Here is a 21,354-nt window from a genome sequence, read left to right on the forward strand (position 1 = left end):
TCCTCTGCTTCAAGAGGCGCCGGGCCTTCTTGAGGATCGTGGATGTGTGGTCCTCCCAGTGCTTCTGGACGTGTTTGATGTCGCGGGGTGCCACCCCCTCCGCGTTGATGGCACCCACTATGTCCTTCCAGATCCTCTTCCACCCTTCCTTGCAGGCGCACGATGGTGTGAAGTGGGGCATCATAATGCCCCAGAACTTGCTCCTCCAGTATACCAACTTCTTTTCACTGAAGCTGGTAGCCCTCTGCCTCTCTGGCTGGGGGTTGCCACTGGTGCTGGAAGGTGTTTTGTCGCACATGGCAACCCCCGAGGCAGGTGTGGGTGGGCAACTGGGTCCTGGGGCTGGGCTGTGGAGTGATGGTACTTCATTCGGGAGTCTTCTGTTCCAGCAGGGGTGGTCACTGCAACTGGATCCCTGCAGATGGCAGATGTGCAGGCACCAAATGGCAGTGCACGGTGGCAGCAGGCAGGCAGCAGCAGATGGCTCATGGGAGGCTGCTCAGGGCTCTGTGGGGCAGTAATTCAGCCTTCTGGGCAGGAGCGTGGTCTTCCGTGTGTTGTTGCGTGGCCAGCTTGATACAGAGTGATTTGGCACATGAAAAAACAGCACGTCAGTGTGTAATTCGAGGAAAGGCCCTTAGCGCGTAAGCGCGTCTGTGACGTAACACGCGCGGGCGTTTCCTTCGCCACGGGTTGAAGGTCCCACGTGGGGTTCCATAGCTCTGTACGTGCTCTTCGTGGGATGCGGAACGTGAATTCTGAGGGTGGACATGGACTTTTCCACGCGTTTTGGCTGGTGCGAGCAAGGTATGTGTATTCCGAGGGGTGCGCGGGGAGTTTTCCACACGTTTTTCGATAGCGCGAGAGGGGTACGTGTATTCCGAGTGGTGCGCATGGACTTTTACACGCGTTTTCGATAGCACAAGCGGGTATGTGTATACTGAGGTGTGCGCAGGGAGTTTTCCACGCATTTTCGATAGCGTGAGAGGGGTACGTGTATTCCGAGGGGTGCGCGTGGACTTTTACACGCATTTTGGGTGCATGGCCGGAGAGTCTGCCAACTGGTTGAAGTACTGTAATGGTATGTGTAGAGTATAGGGCAGCAGGCGGCTGACTTATTGGATCCAAGAGTGTGCTGACTGGCATCTGGGCTGGAAGACGGCACGGAGAACGACTGGCGTATGGTGTACACAGAGGAGGAGAGGGCTGCAAGTGTGGCCGACACATGGAGGAAACCCCCGACCATGGACCCTCCCAACTGGGCCACGTTGGCACACCGCTCTTCGTTATGACATGCTTGGTCCCCCCAGGAACCACGCACGTCATCAAGAATGTCACGTGTGCGCAATGCGACACCTATCAGGATGGACACCATCTGGTCACGGGTCCCCTCGTCCACAGGTAGAGGAGTGCCAGATGACATGGACCTCCCCCCTACTTGCGGACAGGCCTGGGACAGGGCATCCCTGCTGGTGCATGGTGATGCAGTCACATTGTCAGGGACAGAGACATGCACAGGCACCTCCGCGGCAACCTGTGCTGTCTCCTGCCCCTGCCCCTGGACTGCACCACTTGCACCAGTGGTACCACCCCCACTAGGCCCCAAGTGCGGCTCTGTAGCAGCCTCCTCCTCCTATATGCCCACCACCAACCTGGGTGGCTCTGCACCGTCTTCTGATGTTTCAGGCCCCTGTGGGGGCTCATCTGCCCCTTCCGCTGCAGCTGTAGTGGCAGACGCAGCACCAGTCCCCTCGCTCCCGGATGATGGTATTTCCTGGGTGGGTGACTGGCCCTTGCGTCGCCGGCCGGTGGAGGCATTCCTGCCGCTTTCGTCCACAGCGCCGTCTCCGCCCTCTTCTTCACTCGCCGCTGTGTAAAGGGAGACATTGAACACAAGCATCAGGGTACTGAACTATAGTCCCCTAGACACAAAGCAATGGCACATGAGTGGCACTGTCAAACGTCACTTCCATCATGTCCCTCCACAATACATGGGTCAGTGCAGGCAACACACATGCAGTAACAGGCACGGCACATGCAACATACATTGACATGCATGTCCAAGGCACCGTAGTTGCATCCAATGTTGGGCTGGTTCTCACATGAACTATGAGACATGCTAGTCACAGGCATGCGTGTCACTGGAGGGTCATGCATTTGGGCCGGTATACCCCCGGACACAGTGGATACAGGGATGACTAGGCTGTATCAGTGAATCAACACATCGTCACCAACATGTGTCATGCATCCATGGCGCACACACTACTCAAACACACGGACATGTACATCATGCATGTCCATGACAACAGCACACATCTCTCACACCCCAAACATGCCAAATTGCAGACACAGCCATGCATACATGTGCGTGTTCCACATGCTGCTCTGCATGATGCATTGTTACACAGGCACCATCCATGTGGGTCATGCCTGACTGGACTCACATGTGGCACCATCATCCAAACATGACCCATGTCACACATGCAGCCAAGTAGCTAACTACCAGCACACTGCAACATGCCTTTTTTTAACATAAGTGCATGGCCACTTACCGTTCAACTCCAGACGGGCCTACATCCTGAGGATCTGGTGGTGAAGCACTGGCGAATGCACTCCAGGACCCTCATCTGCTGGTTGGTAAGCTGGCACCGGCGCCCCACTGCATCCTCTGCTTCAAGAGGCGCCAGGCCTTCTTGAGGATCGTGTATGTGTGGTCCTCCCAGTGCTTCTGGACGTGTTTGATGTCGTGGGGTGCCACCCCCTCTGCGTTGATGGCACCCACTATGTCCTTCCAGATCCTCTTCCGCTCTTCCTTGTCGCCGCACGATGGTGTGAAGTGTGGCATCATAATGCCCCAGAACTTGCTCCTCCAGGATACCAACTTCCTTTTCACTGAAGCTGGTAGCCCTCTGCCTCTCTGGCTGGGGGTTGCCACTGGTGCCGGAAGGTGTTTTGTCGCACATGGCAACCCCCGAGGCAGGTGTGGGTGGGCAACTGGGTCCTGGGGCTGGGCTGTGGAGTGATGGTACTTCATTCGGGAGTCTTCTGTTCCAGTAGGGGTGGTCACTGTAACTGTATCCCTGCAGATGGCAGATGTGCAGGCACCAAATGGCAGGGCACGGTGGCAGCAGGCAGGCAGGCAGCAGCAGATGGCTCGTAGGAGGCTGCTCAGAGCTCTGTGGGGCAGTAATTCAGCCTTCTGGGCAGGAGCGTGGTCTTCCGTGTGTTGTTGCGTGGCCAGCTTGATACAGAGTGATTTGGCACATGAAAAAACAGCACGTCAGTGTGTAATTCGAGGAAAGGCCCTTAGCACGTAAGCGCGTCTGTGACGTAACACGCGTGGGCATTTCCTTCGCCACGGGTTGAAGGTCCCACGTGGGGTTCCATAGCTCTGTACGTGCTCTTCGTGGGATGCGGTACGTGAATTCTGAGGGTGCGCGTGGACTTTTCCACACGTTTTGGCTGCCGCGAGCAAGGTATGTGTATTCCGAGGGGTGCGCAGGGAGTTTTCCACACGTTTTCGATAGCGCGAGTGGGGTACATGTATTCTGAGGTGTGCGCAGGGAGTTTTCCACGTGTTTTCGATACCGCGAGAGGGGTACGTGTATTCCGAGGGGTGCGCGTGGACTTTTACATGCATTTTCGTGCTTGGGGGGCTGTATGCTGTCCCCTGGCCTTTGCGCCATGTAGGAGAATTGTCAGATGTTTTTGGCGCACGGGGCAGGATTGGGGGCATTACTGGGGCTGCTGCAGGGTCGCTGCGCCACTCTGCAACACGGCTGGTTATGGATGTTGAAATCCATGAATACACTGTGCACTGAAATGGGTTTTGGCACATGCGGCTGGCACAGACTACCGCACGCGCACACTGTGCGCCAGCCGCGTGCGCCACTTGTGCGCCGATTTCTATGAATTACACCTAAATCTTTTTTTCTATTGATAACATACTTGTGCCGAAAATGCAGGGGGTCTGCCGAGGTAGAAGGAGGCAAAGAGTTAAGTCCATCCTCTCTGAAACCCCAGAATTTTCCCATGGCAATCCATGCGGAAATTCTTATTGAATGAGTTTGAAAAATGTTTGAATCACTTTTCCACACATTTACATGGGACACGTTAGGAAACTCGTTCAGTCGTACTGTGGACTAAGTAAGTGGAACAGTGCAATAGCCATCAATAAATCAGCTGACTATATGAGTCATATGTTTCAAATACATGTAACACGCCTTTGCAAACTTTCAACAATGTGCTAATGTTAAATGTTCCATAATTTATCAATATAGCTGCTGTATTCAGAACCTGCTCCACTCATACACAACCCAGACCCTGGTCGTGAAACTCCTAATTTACAAAAGCACTTTCGAATGGGAAAACCACATTGAAAAGGGCTTGGCAAAATCCGGCCCCGTATGTGTTACTTTCTCGTGAACCGCCTGCTACTGTCTACACCATTCTATTTGTACTTTCACTTTCATAGAATCCAGCCATTTGCACTGTTTCAAATTATTACCTTCTCTCATCAATGACTGAAAGATAAACAGTGCCAAAGAAAAGTGCACATACTGACTGGAGGTCAGGAAATACACTTGTTATGCGCAATGTGAAAGTAGTTATTTGCAGATTTTTGTGACGGGTGTTGGAACCATCTATTGTTGTCGATTGACTGGACTTTGAAACATTACGTACTGGGTGTAGCCTTCAGAATGCAAAGCAGCGCATTGCAAAATGATGTACACAGCTTGGAATGCTGTCAGTGGATACTCGTTTTGGCAAGAGAGAGCACAATTGCCCTGCTTACTTAGCTCCTCTTAAAAGCAGCTGCAGGGGAGCATAGCATACTTTCTCTCCTACTAATATGGCATCAGACGCCTATAAAAAGTTAAAACACATTAGATGTCAAATCAAAAAATCTGCATTCATTTCAACTGCTGTGCAGAAGGTGGTACCAAAGGCGTGTTTCTAAAAATGCTTTAACAATACCTACAAAAACGCCAAATCTATTGCCAATATGAATGCTTGTCTTAAAACTAATGTCCCCAAGTCTTGACATTCCACAAACTTTCCAGAATTCTGGTTAATTGTCAATGCAGTATTAAAATGCTGGGAGCACTGTGAACAATAGTTCAGCAGAAGGCATGTGCCACTACTGTTAGTAAACAATGTTTCTTTCCCAAGTGTCCCCCTTAGCCAACAATCCAAAAGGACAGTGGTCATTACCAGGTTCTGAGCAATTACTCCAACAATGCTATTCTGTTTTGAACCTGCTTTTGGCCAATTAATATTATTTTTTTAATTAGCCAGGGTAAAATGGAAATCTAGCCCGGACCGACAGGTCTGTAAAAGGTGTTATCGCCCCTCCCCCTCTGTATGCACCTGTAGAGGGGGTGTGGGGTGATAACATATGTTACAGACCTCTCTGCAGGGATTAAATGCGCAATTATAAAACCGTCTTGAAACGTCTACGGTGATTCTACATCAGCAATTCTCATAAAAACACTATTTAGACAGTGCAAAAAGGCTAACATACCTTGTCGTATGGGCTTTAAACAAACTCAAACGTATTTCTGTCTCTGTACCTACCGGAGGAGACTATCATGTTCTTGTTAGTCAGATTCTGTCAATCAGAAGGGCCCAGCTTGAAGCGCCAGGTAAGCCTCCTCTGGGCAAGAGCATCAACAGCAACCCCAGACCTCTTTCTGATTCTCAAATCTGGTAGTGCTCTCAGTTCAAACTCAATACAAGATATTCACACAGGAGCGTCCTTTACGATAGACACATGTCCTCTGATTTACAGACTATAGTCATGAAAAAATGTATTGGAATTATACACGGAACATGTTTGTTAATGCTGTACAGAGTAATATGTGTGAGCAGTTACACGTACGTGCATTGGCATGCAGGCTCCCTGTAAAGAGAGAGAGCGATTGTGTGTGTGCATGTGTGCATCTATGTGTATGGCGCATGCACCACAGTATTTTCGAATGGTTTGTTGTGGGACTTTGTGAAAACCTCTTACTCCCGACTTTCCGCAGTTTACCCAGCTGTTACAAGCTCTCTGAACAAGGCACGACAGGGTTTTTATTTTCTACGCCCTGCAATACGTTAGACATGCCCAACAATGTAGTATTCATATGTGTTTATGAGTGTGGGTGCGTGTGAATAAGGTATTTTGAAGTCTAGTGCCATTGCGGCTGAAGCTGGTAATACGTTTCATTTCTGTTTGCAGCCATGTGTGGAACTATTAGCAGCATATTTAGACATTGTCTCACACAAATTGTCACAAGCTTATTACCGCAGAAATATATTTAAGAGGAATAGGCAATTGAACATTCCAAGCACCACCGACCCCTGTAATGTAACTTAAAGTGCTGTAATTTGTTTGTAAGGTTAATGGGTTCTGTTTCATGCTGTGATATATTCTCCTCATAGTTTATGTTGCCTCCACTCTTTCTTTCTGAGAGCGCTATCCATGGAGGCTAATGTTTGCTAAATTACTGTTAAGCCGGCATTAGCAAAGCCAGGTATATGGTTGTTTTTTTTATTACTTTTTTAAGAAAAAATATCAACTTTTCAGCGTACTTTCAAGTACTGGAACATGATTCATGTGCACATAATATTATTGGTAGAGAATGGTTTCCAATGTATTTTTGTGTATTTGTGTTTTGATTATTTTCAGAATGATTTGAATTTGCACGAACATATGCATGTGTTGGAACAGCATATGCTTAGTTAATATGAGCAGATACATTACACAGCCTGCGGTAGCGGCCGTGTAGTTATGGTTAAGTTGCTCATCTCATTGGAAGAGCACTTTTTGGGAGGCTTACCAAACTTTGTAAAAAGAGTATACGGCCTGAATTATGTTGGCTAGTTTGGTGAGGTTTTGTCAAGGGGGGGGCAAAGTTATAGGGGGGCTCCCAAAACATTTTTGTTTTTCCATAGACTGAATGGAAAAAATGTTGCTCACGCCTACATGACAACCCGCTGGAGTGATATTCACAAAATTTGCGGCAGGAGTGGCGGCTTGGTCCTGAAAGCATGCTTTTGTAAATTTGGTGAAAATCCATCCAGTCGTTTTTTTAAAAAACAGGCTAAATGTAGGTGCCAAACAATTTGTGATATCTGGATCCGCTCTGTGGAACGGACTCCAATTGGCCCGCATGGCCATGTGATGTCCCGGGACATACGACGTGCCTGCTGATTGGCTGGACGGAAGCGTGATGAGCATCATATTTTTAGGAAACACCCGCCATGTTGTATCCGTGGATATTCACGGGTAGCGCAGCGGCAAACAGGGCTGAAAATCATGTTTTGGGGCATCTGTTGGTGAGAAGAGGGCCTGGAAAGGGTGGGGAAGTGAAAGATGGGGCATATTATATATTTGTTTAGGTGGAAGAAGAGTGTGATGTGTTTGTGGTGTCCGCGACAGCACAGCAGTTTGTGTGTAGGCCCCAGGCGAGCAATTTATGTGGTGACTGGAAACAGGATTCATTAGGGTAGGGAGTGGAATGTAGATGATATGAGGATGTTTGTATAGGCTGCATTATGCTGTGGTGTTTGTGGCCAGCTACTAGAGTAGTGGGTGCCATGCACCCAAGAGTCTGCCCATTGGTTGAAATACTGTAATAGTATGTGTAGAGAAGTGTACAGGGCTGCAGGCGCTTTAGGGTTGGGGAGTGGAATGTGAATGGTTGTAAGTACACTGCAGAAGAGTGTGGGTAGGTCCCCAGGTGAGTAGCTTGTGTGGTGAATTCAGGCAAGCTTCATTAGGGTAGGGGAGTGGAATGTAGATGATATGAGGTTGTTTGCATAGGCAGTATTATACTGTGGTATTTGTGGCCAGCTAATACAATCTTGGGTGCATGGCCGGAGAGTCTGCCCACTGGTTGAAGTACCGTAATGGTATGTGTAGAGTATAGGGCAGCAGGCGGCTGACTTATTGGATCCAAGAGTGTGCTGACTGGTTTTACGTACTTGAATACTATGTGTACAGAAGTGGACATTGCCTCAGGTGGTTGGCTTATGTGTGTGGGTTGTGGCAGTGTATAGATTGATGGGTGCATGGCTGTATTATGTTATGGTGATTGTGACCAGCTACTAGACTCTTTGGTGTATGGCTGGAGGCCATGTGCCCAAGAGTCTGTACACTGGCTGTAAGTAGTGTAATAGTATGTGTACAAAAGTGGAGAGGGTTTGTGTCAAGTGGTTTGTTGGAGTCTCTCAAGATTCTTTGGTGTATGATACTGTAGTGGGAGGTAATTGTGGCCAGATGCTAGAGACATGGGTGCATGGCCATAGGCAATGCACTAAAGAGTCTAAGTCTAAAGAGTCTAAGAGTGTACCCACTGGTTGAATTACTGTAATAGTATGTGTAGAAAAGTGGACAGGGTCTGAGGCGGTTGGCTTACTGGAGTCAAGAGTATGCAGACTGGTTGCATGTAATGGAGTACTATGTGTACAGAACTGGACAGGGCCTCAGGTGGATACCTTTTGTGTTTGGGTTGTGGGCACGGGAAAGTTCTTGGGTAGTTTACTGTATTATGTTGTATTGGGTGTGGGCAGTTAGTAGAGTCATGGGTGCAGAGGCCATGCATCCAAGAGTGTGTCTATTGGCTGGAAGTACTGTGATATTATGTCAACTGAGGTGGATAAGGCCTCAATTGGCTGTGTTATGTGTGTGTTAGTGGGTAGATGTTTGCATGAATGGCTGTATTATGCTCCAGTGGTTGCGGCCAGGGCCTAGACTCTTGGGTGCATGGCTGGCACTGAACTTTTTGACAGTGGCATATGAATTGCATAAACATGTGCTTAGAATGCAATTTGCAGATTACAAATAAGTATGACACCAATGATTGTATACTCACTGTATGTACTGTTGAGCACTGTGCACCTTTTTGCATGCACTGCAGAATACTGTTGCAGCGGCAATAGACGATTTCACTAATGTGGAATGTGGAAATGGAGGGGAAATTGTTGTTTCATTGTCTGTGAGAAAAGAAAACATCACATGTTAAATTAGGTACTTTGTGATGTTGTATTGCATTACATTGCAGACATTTGTGTACTTTCTGGACCCTCATAATTACTACTTCACAAGAACTACACTTGAAACAAGTGTACTGTGCAATGTGCTCAGTTCCTGTGTTTGTTCACATAATCATTGGGTCTGTGGAAAAATAAATCCATGCAGGATAACAAAAAAACCTTCTGAGTTAATTTGTTGTTATGCTGAACACTCTGTTTGAGTGATGTCTGCACTGCTTACAGCAATGTTTAAGGTGTATCTCTATGTGCTATTCTGGTTATAGGCACTGTTGCAGTAGGAGGAATTGAAATGGTGGATGATTTTCCTTTTGGAAATGGTGGTACTATGGTTGCAGTTAGATACCAGTTGGTGTATTATAACTATGTATTTGTTTTCTCTGTTTAGCAGTATTTGTTTATGTATTTGGTTGCTGCTGATGTTATTTAAGTACTGTGGTATTGCAGAACAATATTGCAAGATTGTGAGGGTAGTTAGATACCTGTTGGGCGTATTCTAACTATTGGTAGTTTGAAAGTTCAAATGCAACACAAACAAGTCCCAGTTTCACTGTGCCAAGTACAGCAAAATAAAAATCGGGAGTCCAAGTGATTTGTATGAAAGAACAGCCTTTAAAGTCCATGGTTTAGTACAAGCAACAGCCTAACACGTGTTTCGAGTGATCTAGGGTTAGACCTTGCGATTAATGAATAGTGACTGCATATGCTAGAGACAGAGAAAACTGTTCTCTGCGTACATACATGTCTTTGAAAAGAAGGAATTGGGTTGTTGGGCGTTCCATCCTTTTAAATTCTGAAAGTTTGTCAAAGTGAATATTGACAAATTGAATATTGTTGTCATGTGGGTATGTCTGGAAGCCAACAACTGTACCAAGTGGTCCATTAACTAAACCTTGTTCCACGTCAATGTTACACTTTCGACTCTGTGGGCTTTTTGCATTTGATATTAGCACAAAATAATGGCTTTTGGAAAAGTGTGTGCTTAATTTCATAAGTGTCTGCTTAATTCAGAAGTGAGATTTTAGTGTACACTGAGTTTGACACTAATTACATCCCTACATGGTCTGCACCACTGAACAGCAACGTCAACGTCCGTTGTGATAGTACTCCCATGACGTGACGTGACCTACGTGGTCAGTCGGGTGATAAAACCAGGTGACTTTAGCCAATGGCCACAAATAGCAAGCCATCGAGCCGTTTTTTCGTTAGTGCTTGCGGAGTAACACAGCGTCAATGCGGATGCCCATATGGTAAGCGTATGCCACCATTATGCTATTACAACCTTTTCTCATTTTCTGTACAGGTTGTAGCTCGGTTTGGGTAATTGACCGCATTGTGTATGTGATTGTGTCCTCAGGTTTTGAACTGAGACTGCCACCGAGAGTTGTGACAAGCATCGGAATGAATGAGTAATGTTTTCTGCTTTGCCAGCTTTATTGCCGTGACAGCTAAAAGGTCAATCTGCACGCGATTGAAAACACGTGGTCCTCTCTGTGAAGGGGTAAGCACAATGTGATTTATGTGCACCCGTAGAGCCGGCGTAGTTATGCGCTTATAGAACCAAAAGCTTTTAATATAATAACAGTACAAAACAAGTGTGCTCCATTTGGAGAAAATAATGAACTGGACGTAAATTTAAAAGGTTTTGATGAAGGCACATTTTTCTGGTTCACTTAGGGCACTGCATATGAGCATTGAGCCAGTATCCTTTCTCCTGGAGGACAAACGCAGCTAAAGAGGTTGTGCAGCAGTGCCGTGTTTTTCTCCTCTGATAGTCCTGTATGTAAAATTGCGGGCTACAAATTTGAAAAAAAGAACTTACAGATGACAACAGTGAGTAGTGGTATTAATGTGCCACACAACTTTTTCATGGCTATTAAACAGAACTAGGCTAATTGAGAAATGCATGTTTTGTATAAAGCATGGTCCCTAAGGGGCCATTTTCTGTGCCTTTTGAATACTTGTGACTTGAAGGTTTGGAGTAAGTACAAGAATTGATCCTATGACCTAAGTAAAAACCTATGCCCAAAAATGAATAGAAAAATAAACAAGTACATTAATAAGTGTTGCTCCTGGGTTATAAATTAGATGTGACATTTGGAAGCCTAGGAAAGATTGTATAATAAATGAAAATATTGTAAATGAATTGTTTTAGCTCTAAATACATTTCTTGTGAGAAGTATTGAAAGAGTCAATGCTATTTATAAGATGTAGATTGAGTGAAGGAGCTGGAGTCATGAACAGCCTGCTTACATTGCCCTGCTGTGTCTCATCAGTGTTTTTTTTTTAAGTGAAGCGTGTACATTGTTGTTTGTGTCTGAACAGGTCGAATTGTAGTAGGATTAGTGTGTCAAATTAGTGTGCTTAACAGCATTTGTATTTAGGAGACCTTGTAAATAATTGAACCCATGAAATGAATTTATTTTAGACTGACATGTTGTACTTGTGTTCATGTATTCTTTGTAGAATCGTTGTACAAATCTACTGTTGGGGTACAAAGTTGTTTTCGACTTATTTTGAAGAAATTCTGCCCTCGAATAAAGAGAAAAGCATCACAGGCCTAGAACCTCCCTCAACCTTTTTTCCCAATAATTCAATGGTTTCGCCGGCCGTCCTGGCCTTTGAAAACAAAGTCCTAGAGGACACTCAGGTTCTTCTACGAACGCGGAATCATGTAAGGGATAATATATCTCATGGCCAACGAGAGGCTTTAAAATCTCTCCAAAACAATTCCTTGTTCCTGATTAAACCGGCGGATAAAGGTGGGGGAATGGTTTTGTGGGACACAGTGCTGTATGAAAAAGAAGCACTTGCCCAATTAAGCAACCCGTTGTTCTATAAAAAACTAGATCAAGATCCCACTCCTAGAATCAGGGATGAGATAAAAAGCCTGATGGACCATGCATTAAGAGAGGGCTGGATCACTGTTGATGAACAAAGCTTTCTCATCAACAAAAATCCATCAATTGTGGCGTTTTATCTATTGCCGAAAATTCACAAGAATAGAACAACTCCTCCAGGAAGACCGATCCTGTCGGCACTTAATTTGATTTTGGAATCTCTCTCTGTGTACACTGATTGGTTTTTGAGACCTTTTGTCAGGACCATGAAGTCCTTCATTAAAGACACTACAAGCATGATCAACCTTCTGGCAGATCTGGTGATTGACCAAACGGGTCTGTTAGTTACCCTAGAAGTAACAGCTTATATACTAGCATACCACAACCAGAATGCTTAAAGGTCATGGCAACTTTCTTGAATAAACGAACAACAACTCAGGAAGTGGTACCCACGAATTTCATCTTAGAATGTATACGCCTCGCATTAACAAAGAACTTTTCCTGTACGATGGCTCTTTTTTCCAACAGATACATGGTACAAGTATGGGTGCAACATTTGCCCCGGATTTAGCGAATCTAATCATGGATTCTTTTGAGGTAGTATTCATCTTCCATGAAAACAATCCCTTCAAAGGTAACGTGACCAAATGGTTTTGTTACATTGACAATGTATTGATGATATGGAAGGGTGATCAGCTCAACTTGAACCTCTTTCTGAATTGGCTCAATGCACAAAACAACTGCTTTCAATTCACTATGGACAGTGACCCTGAAAAAATCTCTTTCTTAGACATTTTGATTAAAAAGACTCCATCAGGACATCTACAAACTACTTTATTTCGGAAACCGACCGACAAAAACACCTTGTTGAGATATAATAGTTTCCATCCGCTAAGCCTCCGAGATAATTTACCAGTTGGGCAATTTTTAAGAATCAGGAGGAATTGCTCCTCTATGAGTGATTTTTTGAACAAAGGTAAAGATCTAAAACTTTGCTTGAAGTCTCGGGGGTATCCAAACAGAATAGTCCAGCAAGCTTTTAAGCGTGCTCAACATACCAACTGAGAAAGGTGCCTTTTTCCAGATAAGACCATCAAAGATGACAAAATCACGTGTGTCACGACATACAGTCCTATTAGTAACGATCTCAGAAGAATCGTGAAAAAGCATTGGCATTTCTTGAAAACTTCCGACTTCAATACTACTGTCCCAAGATTTGCCTTTAAAAGGCAAAAGAACTATCGGGATTTATTGGTGCATACTTATCCGGTTAAACAAAGCGCAACGCCACAGCCTACACTCTGGAACTTGCCACGAGTAATAGGCCACCATAAATGTGGACGCTGTTTCGTATGTGAGCTTGCAAAAAATATGTCTTCCGTTGATTTAAATGGAAAACTGTGGCAGCTACGCTCTTTTACCACTTGCACTACTGATTGGGTGATTTATGGGATTAAATGCCCTTGCTCGTTACTGTATATTGGAAAAACGACTACGCCAGTTAGGCAACGTATCTGTGAACACAGATCGTGCCTAAAAAATAAGGTGGCAAACAAACCTTTGGTTGCCCATTTTGAACTGAAAAACCATAAATACACAGATTTTTTTCTGGTTTGTCATCAAAAAAATTGCCAGCACCCCGAGACGGGGTAACAGAGCAGTGAAACTGGCTCTGTGCGAGCAAATATGGATTCATCCTTTAAAGACTGCCCAGCATGGCCTTAATTTGTCAGTGGAATGGAACACCCTTCTTTGAAGCCACTATTTGAAAAAGGTTGGTGAACAGGTCCCCCCCCCTTTTTTCATCTATTGTTGTGCTTTTTGTTTTGGGCACCGTGTGAATTATTTTTCAAAGACCGCAGACCTTCACAGTCCAAGATGATGTGCGTCGTGCATGGGGGTGCAACATCTAGAGTATCTCGAATGAGAAATTCCGTGGGCTTTTTGCATTTGATGTTAGCACAAAAGAATGGCTTTTGGAAAAGTGCCTGCTTAATTTCAAAAGTGTCTGCTTAATTCAGAAGTGAGATTTTAGTGTACACTGAGTTTGACACTAATTACATCCCCACATGATCTGCACCGCTGAACAGCAATGTCAACGTCCGTGGTGATAGTACTCACGTGACGTGACCTACGTGGTCAGTCGGGTGATAAAACCACGTGACTTCAGCCAATGGCCACAAATAGCAAGCCATCGAGCCGTTTTTTCGTTAGTGCTTGCGGAGTAACACAGCGTCAATGCGGATGCCCATAGAAGACGGTAAGCGTATGCCACCATTATGCTATTACAACCTTTTCTCATTTTCTGTACAGGTTGTAGCTCGGTTTGGGTAATTGACGGCATTGTGTATGTGATTGTGTCCTCAGGTTTTGAACTGAGACTGCCGCCGAGAGTTGTGAAAAGCGTCGGAATGAATGAGTAATGTTTTCTGCTTTGCCAGCTTTATTGCCATGACAGCCAAAAGGTCAATCTGCACGCGATTGAAAACACGTGGTCCTCTCTGTGAAGGGGTAAGCACAATGTGATTTATGTGCACCCGTAGAGCTGCCGTTGTAATGCGCTTATAAAACCAAAAGCTTTTAATATAATAACAGTACAAAACAAGTGTGCTTCATTTGGAGAAAACAATGAACTGGATGTAATTTTAAAAGGTTTTGATGAAGGCAAGTTTTTCTGGTTCAGTTAGGGCACTGCATATGAGCATTGAGGCGGTATCCTTTCTCCTGGAGGACAACGGCAGCTAAAGAGGTTGTGCAGCAGTGCCATGTTTTTCTCCTCTGATAGTCCTGTATGTAAAATTGCGGGCTACAAATTTGAAAAAAAGAACTTACAGATGACAACAGTGAGTAGTGGTATTAATGTGCCGCACACCTTTTTCGTGGCTATTAAACAGAACTAGACTAATTGAGAAATGCATGTTTTTTATAGAGCATGGTCCCTGAGGGGCCATTTTCTGTGCCTTTGGAATACTTGTGACTTGCAGGTTTGGAGTAAGTACAAGGATTGATCCTATGACCTAAGTAAAAACCTATGCCCAAAAATGAATAGAAAAATAAACAAGTACATTAATAAGTGTTGCTCCTGGGTTATAAATTAGATGTGACATCTGGAAGCCTAGGAAAGATTGCATAATAAATGAAAAGAATGTAAATGAATTGTTTTAACTCTAAATACATTCCTTGTGAGAAGTATTGAAAGAGTCAATGCTATTTATAAGATGTAGATTGAGTGAAGGAGCTGGAGTCATGAACAGCCTGCTTACATTGCCTTGCTGTGTCCCATCTGTTTTTTTTTTTAAGTGAAGCGTGTACATTGTTGTTTGTGACTGAACAGGTCGAATTGTAGTAGGATTAGTGTGTCAAATTAGTGTGCTTAACAGCATTTGTGTTTAGGAGACGTGGTAAATATTTGAACCCATGAAATTAATTTATTTTATGCTGACATGTACTTTTTTTATGTATCCTTTGTAGAATCGGTTTTTCCAAATCTACTGTTGGGGTACAAAGTCGTTTTTGACTTATTTTGAAGAAATTCTGTCCTGAAGATGGCCTAAGAAAAGAAAGTGTAAAGACACTAGGGATAGTGTCTGGAATAAATTAATGGCCGAAACATGTCGACAGTCATCTAGAATACCCATGCCAAATAATTGTGGAATTTTTTTCATGCAAACAAAGTGGTCAGAATAATATAAAACCCTGTTGTATTCTCCTCCCCTCCTTTGTTGAATTGGTGCTTGGTGCACCTTTTTTTGAGATTTATATAGCTTTTTAATTATTGGCAAATTGTTATAAAATGTGTAATACTGTGTATGTGGCAATCTCTGCCTTTTTAATGTTATACAACATGTGATAATAATAAAATTGAAATTATTTGTGTAAGTACTGTATATGCAGTGGGTTCATGACTTTAGACAGGAACAAATGTAATTGGTATCTGTCTATTGTTTAATTGTGGTTTCACTTCAGAACACTGGGGCAGTGGAAAGAGGGGTATCAGGCTCACCTTTATGCTTTATGTTTTGCTCTCTTTTGAGTTAGTTCCCTTTGAGTCTTGATCCCCTGATAAAAAGTTGGGAACTTTACCTGCTTTTGGTAATACTTTACCAGTGGATACAGCTTTCAACCGTGCCCACAGTATATCATATACATTGATCATAGACTTTAGCACAATACTAGCCAGTGGCCACAATCTCTGGCTGTGCCCACTATATATTCTAACATATAAATGGGCCATGGCCTTTGACCTTGAGCAGTTTGTACATCTTTTGGCCATGTCCACTGTATATTTTAAAATAGTAAAATGCAATAAGTGATGCCCTTCGGCCGTGCACACTGTGTATTATACATCACTAACCAGCTAATAGTTATGGCCTTTGGCAATGCCCCCTGTATATTATATACACTAACCAGCCACTAGCCATGGTTTTCAACACAATACTAGCCAGTGGTCACAGTCTTTGGCTGTGCCACCTGTATATTCTAACATATTATTGGGCACCAGCTATGGCCTTTAGCCATGGCCACTGACTACAGCTTTCAATGCTGCCCACTATATATTTTAAAAGAGTGATGGGCTATTAGGCATGGCTTTTAACCATGCACATTTGCATTTTTTAACACTAACCGACCACTAGCTATGGCCTTTGGTGCTGGCCAGTGACTCCAGCCTTTGTCATGGTCAAGTCCACGGCCTAAACTGTTATTAAGGTAATCAAAGTTTTCATGAGCTAACTTATAAATGATGTTATGTCTAATTCCATAATTGATGTAATCAGTTATATTCAATGTAAGTCATGATGTCAACAGTGATTGCATCAGTGATGTTATTTGTAATGTTATCAGTGTCCTCATACAACATACTGATGTCATCAGTGATGTGATCTGTGATGTCATCATTGTGGTCATAGGCTGCGCATCAGGGGGCACACCGGTAAAGTGGCTTTAGCGTAATTTCAGTTGTTTTGTTGCGTTAAGTTCTCACCTTAACGTCCTTAACATACATTTTTGTCCTTGAATTTCAACGGTTTTGTTACAATGCATTGCTCACCTTAATGTCCCTGCAACTAAAGTTTGTTCCTTGAATTTCAAGGGTTTTGTTATTCCATCCATAATTCACATTATAATACAGACAATTGGGCTAGAGAAAATGATGTGTACAAAGTTAAATAAAAATAAATTGTGCAACCACATTACCCCGAATAAACCTGTTCTTAAAAAAACTGTGTTCACATATTTACTTAATTTTTAAAAGTGTTTACATTTATATGTACAGTTGTTGAATAGAAAGTTATAAAAGTGTTACAATAACTGTGTACAAATACTACACTCAATGTATCCTAAAATACATCTTTACAAGACTACTGCCTATATATATATATATGTACATATGTTTTGTAAAACTGTTTTATAGCCGCAGCTACCAAAGTTGCATGCGTGACTAAATGTGGCAAGGACTGGGCAGTTTTAGCCACAGCTTCCACAGGGGATAAACAGAGCTATAATGAAATACATAATGATATATTGTCATTTAACACACACCGTACTGAAAGGATCAATTGAAGGTATTTGATACACATATAGAGTATATGTTTTTATTGTCTATTTTTTAACTGAAAAGTTGATCATGAAAAGGACCATTTTGTGGGTAAAGAAAAAAACAGGTATAAACTGGGAAGGGAAAACACTAGTATCCATATATATTATAAAAGGTCTAAAAAAAAGAATATTTTTATTCTCGCATTTTATATTTTGTGCATGTATTTTTCTTTTTTTACTAAAGTATAGCGTAAAAGAATATTGACACTTAAATGTATACCTAGCATTGACAATTGCACATATGTTCTGAAAGAGCATTGCCCCAAGCGTCTAGGGTACCGCCTCCCACCTGGATCAAGCTGTGACAGGTGTTGCACATCAAGATAAAATTAGAAGGATTGGATGAAGGCAGGATGAACGGAGGTTGCGTGTTAGTTGGTGGAAAGAGCTGGTAATTGCATTGGAAATCTGTGGCACAGGTGATGAATACTGCTGCGCTCATCTTGCTCCATGTGTTTTGACCTTATCTTTCAAATGAACCTTCCTATATAATTAATCCACTTCATCCAAATGAAAACAAAAACAATGTTGAATTAACATGGATGTTCCCAAGCTTTGCCACGACTTATGTTAAGGACCCATGCAAAAAACCTTACCATAGGAATTGCCAATCATCTCCTCAATCTCTTTTTTGCTTTGTTGGTCCTTTACATGGCAATAATGGCAACTATCAGAAATGTTTTTTTTTGTGCACATTGCTTTTTCCATGGCGGTAAAGCTGAAGCCACCCACAGCACCTCATCATCACTGATGGTCGTGGTCATTTTGAAATGCACGACCATGGAGAAAAAGTAAAAACTGTAAAAATACACAACACAAAAATGACTCGGGCCTCATCACAAGTTGGGCGGAGAGGAAAAATGCGGTGGTAATGCTATCACTGATGCTGCATATTCTGCTCTGTCCAATCCCGTGTTTTTGGTGGAATGCAGGAGCTTCACCTCCAGCTTTTTTCCAGAGGTAGAAATCTCCCCACATATCTCAGGACCTGGTGCAAATTTCCCAAGATCGAGTTGCCGTAATGCTAATTGCATTGGCCAGTATCCCAGCACTATTAGTGGAGGGATACTGCCCAACTCATAATGATGCCCTCTGCCACTTAATATCAAAAACCTTTAAAAAAATAACAAACTAAAATAAAAAACTACAATGAAGAAGACAAAGTACAAAGGTATAGGAACAGGAAAGATAAAAAAGGAACGTATAAATCAAGGTACTGATTTTAAAAGTTCCTGAAGGCTTACAAAGAAGTTCACCCACCAAGAGACAAAAAGCAATAACAAAAAACAGGAAAGAGGTGTTTGGGAGAGGGATATAACCTCAGTTATGCGATATAGCAAAACAGAGTGTGGTTTCCGTACACACGGGTACACCCCAGCACAATCTCGTGTTCATGCCTAAAATTATAGAGAAATCACCTAAATCAATGAGAAGATGCACATGCATGTGGCCCGAAACGTGTTGAGGGAAGGCCCAATAACTTTGAAAGTTTTGATCGTGCGGCTACGCCTCATCATGCCTTTTTTCAGCAGCCAATCGGATCACAGGCTGCGCTTCCCTGTTTAGCCATGTTAACAAACAGCTCAATCACACACTGCAGTATATTGACTCGGCCATGCAGTACGATGAAATCCTCACATGCAAAATCACCCTATGGGACAGCTTTATTGACGAGGCTACCTCTCTTTGCCCTTGTAGCACCAGCCAAACATATCACGCACTTTGACTGCGAATCTATACATGACCCCTGGCCACTTCAACAAATGGACAAATCACATGTGATGTATTGACACAGCTACACTAATGCCCTGTGAAAAAATGTGAGCATGTGAAATCACCCAATGGGACGTCAAGCTTCTTTAACATGGCTACGCATTTTGGCGTTTGATGCACCAGCCAAAAATATCACATGCTGTGGCTGTGCATCTACACATGCTTCCTATCCATATCAACAAAGGGTCCACTCATATCTTGTGGTGTTTGACGAAATCTGTGCATGCGAAAGTCATAAAGAGAGCATGAGGCAGTTCATAGGTGCAAATAATCACACCACCCACAAAATGTTTATATTGATCAATACAACAATTAAGATATTTAATATTCTAATTACTTTTCCTACTTCTTGTGCTACACTTGATACAAGTTGTTGATAGTCTTGTTTGTTTTGATGCTCCACTGATAGTATCAACAGTCAATGTAAAGTAACACCTCCTACAGTGAATGCTGCTAATCCTGTGGGAGCAGCTACAATACATGACAAAGAGCAATCAGATAAATTTTGGATCATAGCTTTTATTGCGTGAATTAAACTAAATGTACCCGTTCCTGCATGTTCACTAACACAACAATAATACAGATTTGTATTGGGTACAAGAACATTCATGCTTGTCACACTGTAATCCATGTAAGAACCTATCTTTCATTTTATAATGAACCTGTTATTAAGTTTTCTAACTAATCATGAATTGCACCTGCAACTTTAGTTTATTGCATTGCACTTTCTACTTCTTCTGTGGCAAGCTCCTCTCTCAGTTTGAATAATTGGCTCACTGAGCACATTTTGACTTCCTGATGCAGAATCCTGACTTACCTCAAGAGTCTCTTTTGCCAATTCAGCTGCCAAAGGTTCTTATTGATTTCTTCATTCTTCAGTAACTCCAAGTACTGCTCACATTCTGGATATGTAATTTAGCAGAAAATGATTCTTCAAAAGTTTCAAAACTTCCAAGAAAATCACTCTTGGCAGGCCTTGGGAAGAACAACTGCAAAGGACACAATTGAAACAATTCCTTTTTCTCTGCAGTTTTGTAAGACAGTTTCATGTGGTTGATGAGACTTGCCTTGTAATGTCTTACTAGATAACCAGTACATCCATGTCAATGTTTGCTTCAATATTTTGATATGAGTAGCATTCTGCTACTTCATATAAACAAAGATCACCTAGCTCTACAAATCTGTGTACTGTCAGGTACTGTTTCAGCTAACTGCTGAATTTCACTCAAAGACTTCAGTACCTGAATTCTAGTACTAGCTGGGCCAAGACTTAACCGAGGTACATAAATACTACGTCCATACAGAGAAAAACAAATTATCCATTCTGCAGCTTTGTAGCTACCACACTCTCTATGTGAGAGCATCATTAGACCAAAGCTTAGAAATGTATGACTAAAACCTTTATCTGCTAATAAATCTGCCCATACCACAGTTGCATTGCTCTTTTCAGCTTTTGTCATGTGTGCTGTAATATAACGGGCAACAGCTGTTGTATCATAGGCAATATAATGCACATCAGTATTTGCATTGTAAAGATGAACAATGATGGGATTGTAATTATTAATGAATTAGCATTCCTTATTTCTTATTAACAAATAGCTATTTCTTGATGACTTACCAGTAACATGGTGTCAAACAGATGACATCAAACAATTCACTCGAACAACTGATATTTCAGGCCTTTCAAAGGGTAAACATGCACTGAGTGTAGTATTTGTGTTTACTTTTGTATTTTCTCTGACAGTACTTTCAACATGAGTGCCTTTGAAATCATTCCACCTTGTTCCGTAGATCTGCATTCACAAGCTCAGCAGTGATATATTTTTCTATGAACTCCATCACACAACCAACCCTTTCCTTCCCAAACCGAGTATCAACTTTAATCCACAACAGCATATGGCTTTTCGGAGACCCACATGCCTGGTACTCTTTCATTCAAATGAAATGCTCCACAGTGCCTAGTGGACCATTTTCTTTATTACATATAAAGTGTAACATGGCTACAAATCTGTGATGAAAGAACTGCAATATACTAGCAGGGTCCATGGAACACAATTCTCCTGGTGTCATGTGTTGGTGTCTTCTTTCTGTGGATAACTTTCACAAA

Source organism: Ambystoma mexicanum, chromosome 4q, assembly GCF_040938575.1.
Source record: "Ambystoma mexicanum isolate Mex_15411 chromosome 4q, UKY_AmexF1_1, whole genome shotgun sequence".
NCBI lineage: Eukaryota > Metazoa > Chordata > Amphibia > Caudata > Ambystomatidae > Ambystoma > Ambystoma mexicanum.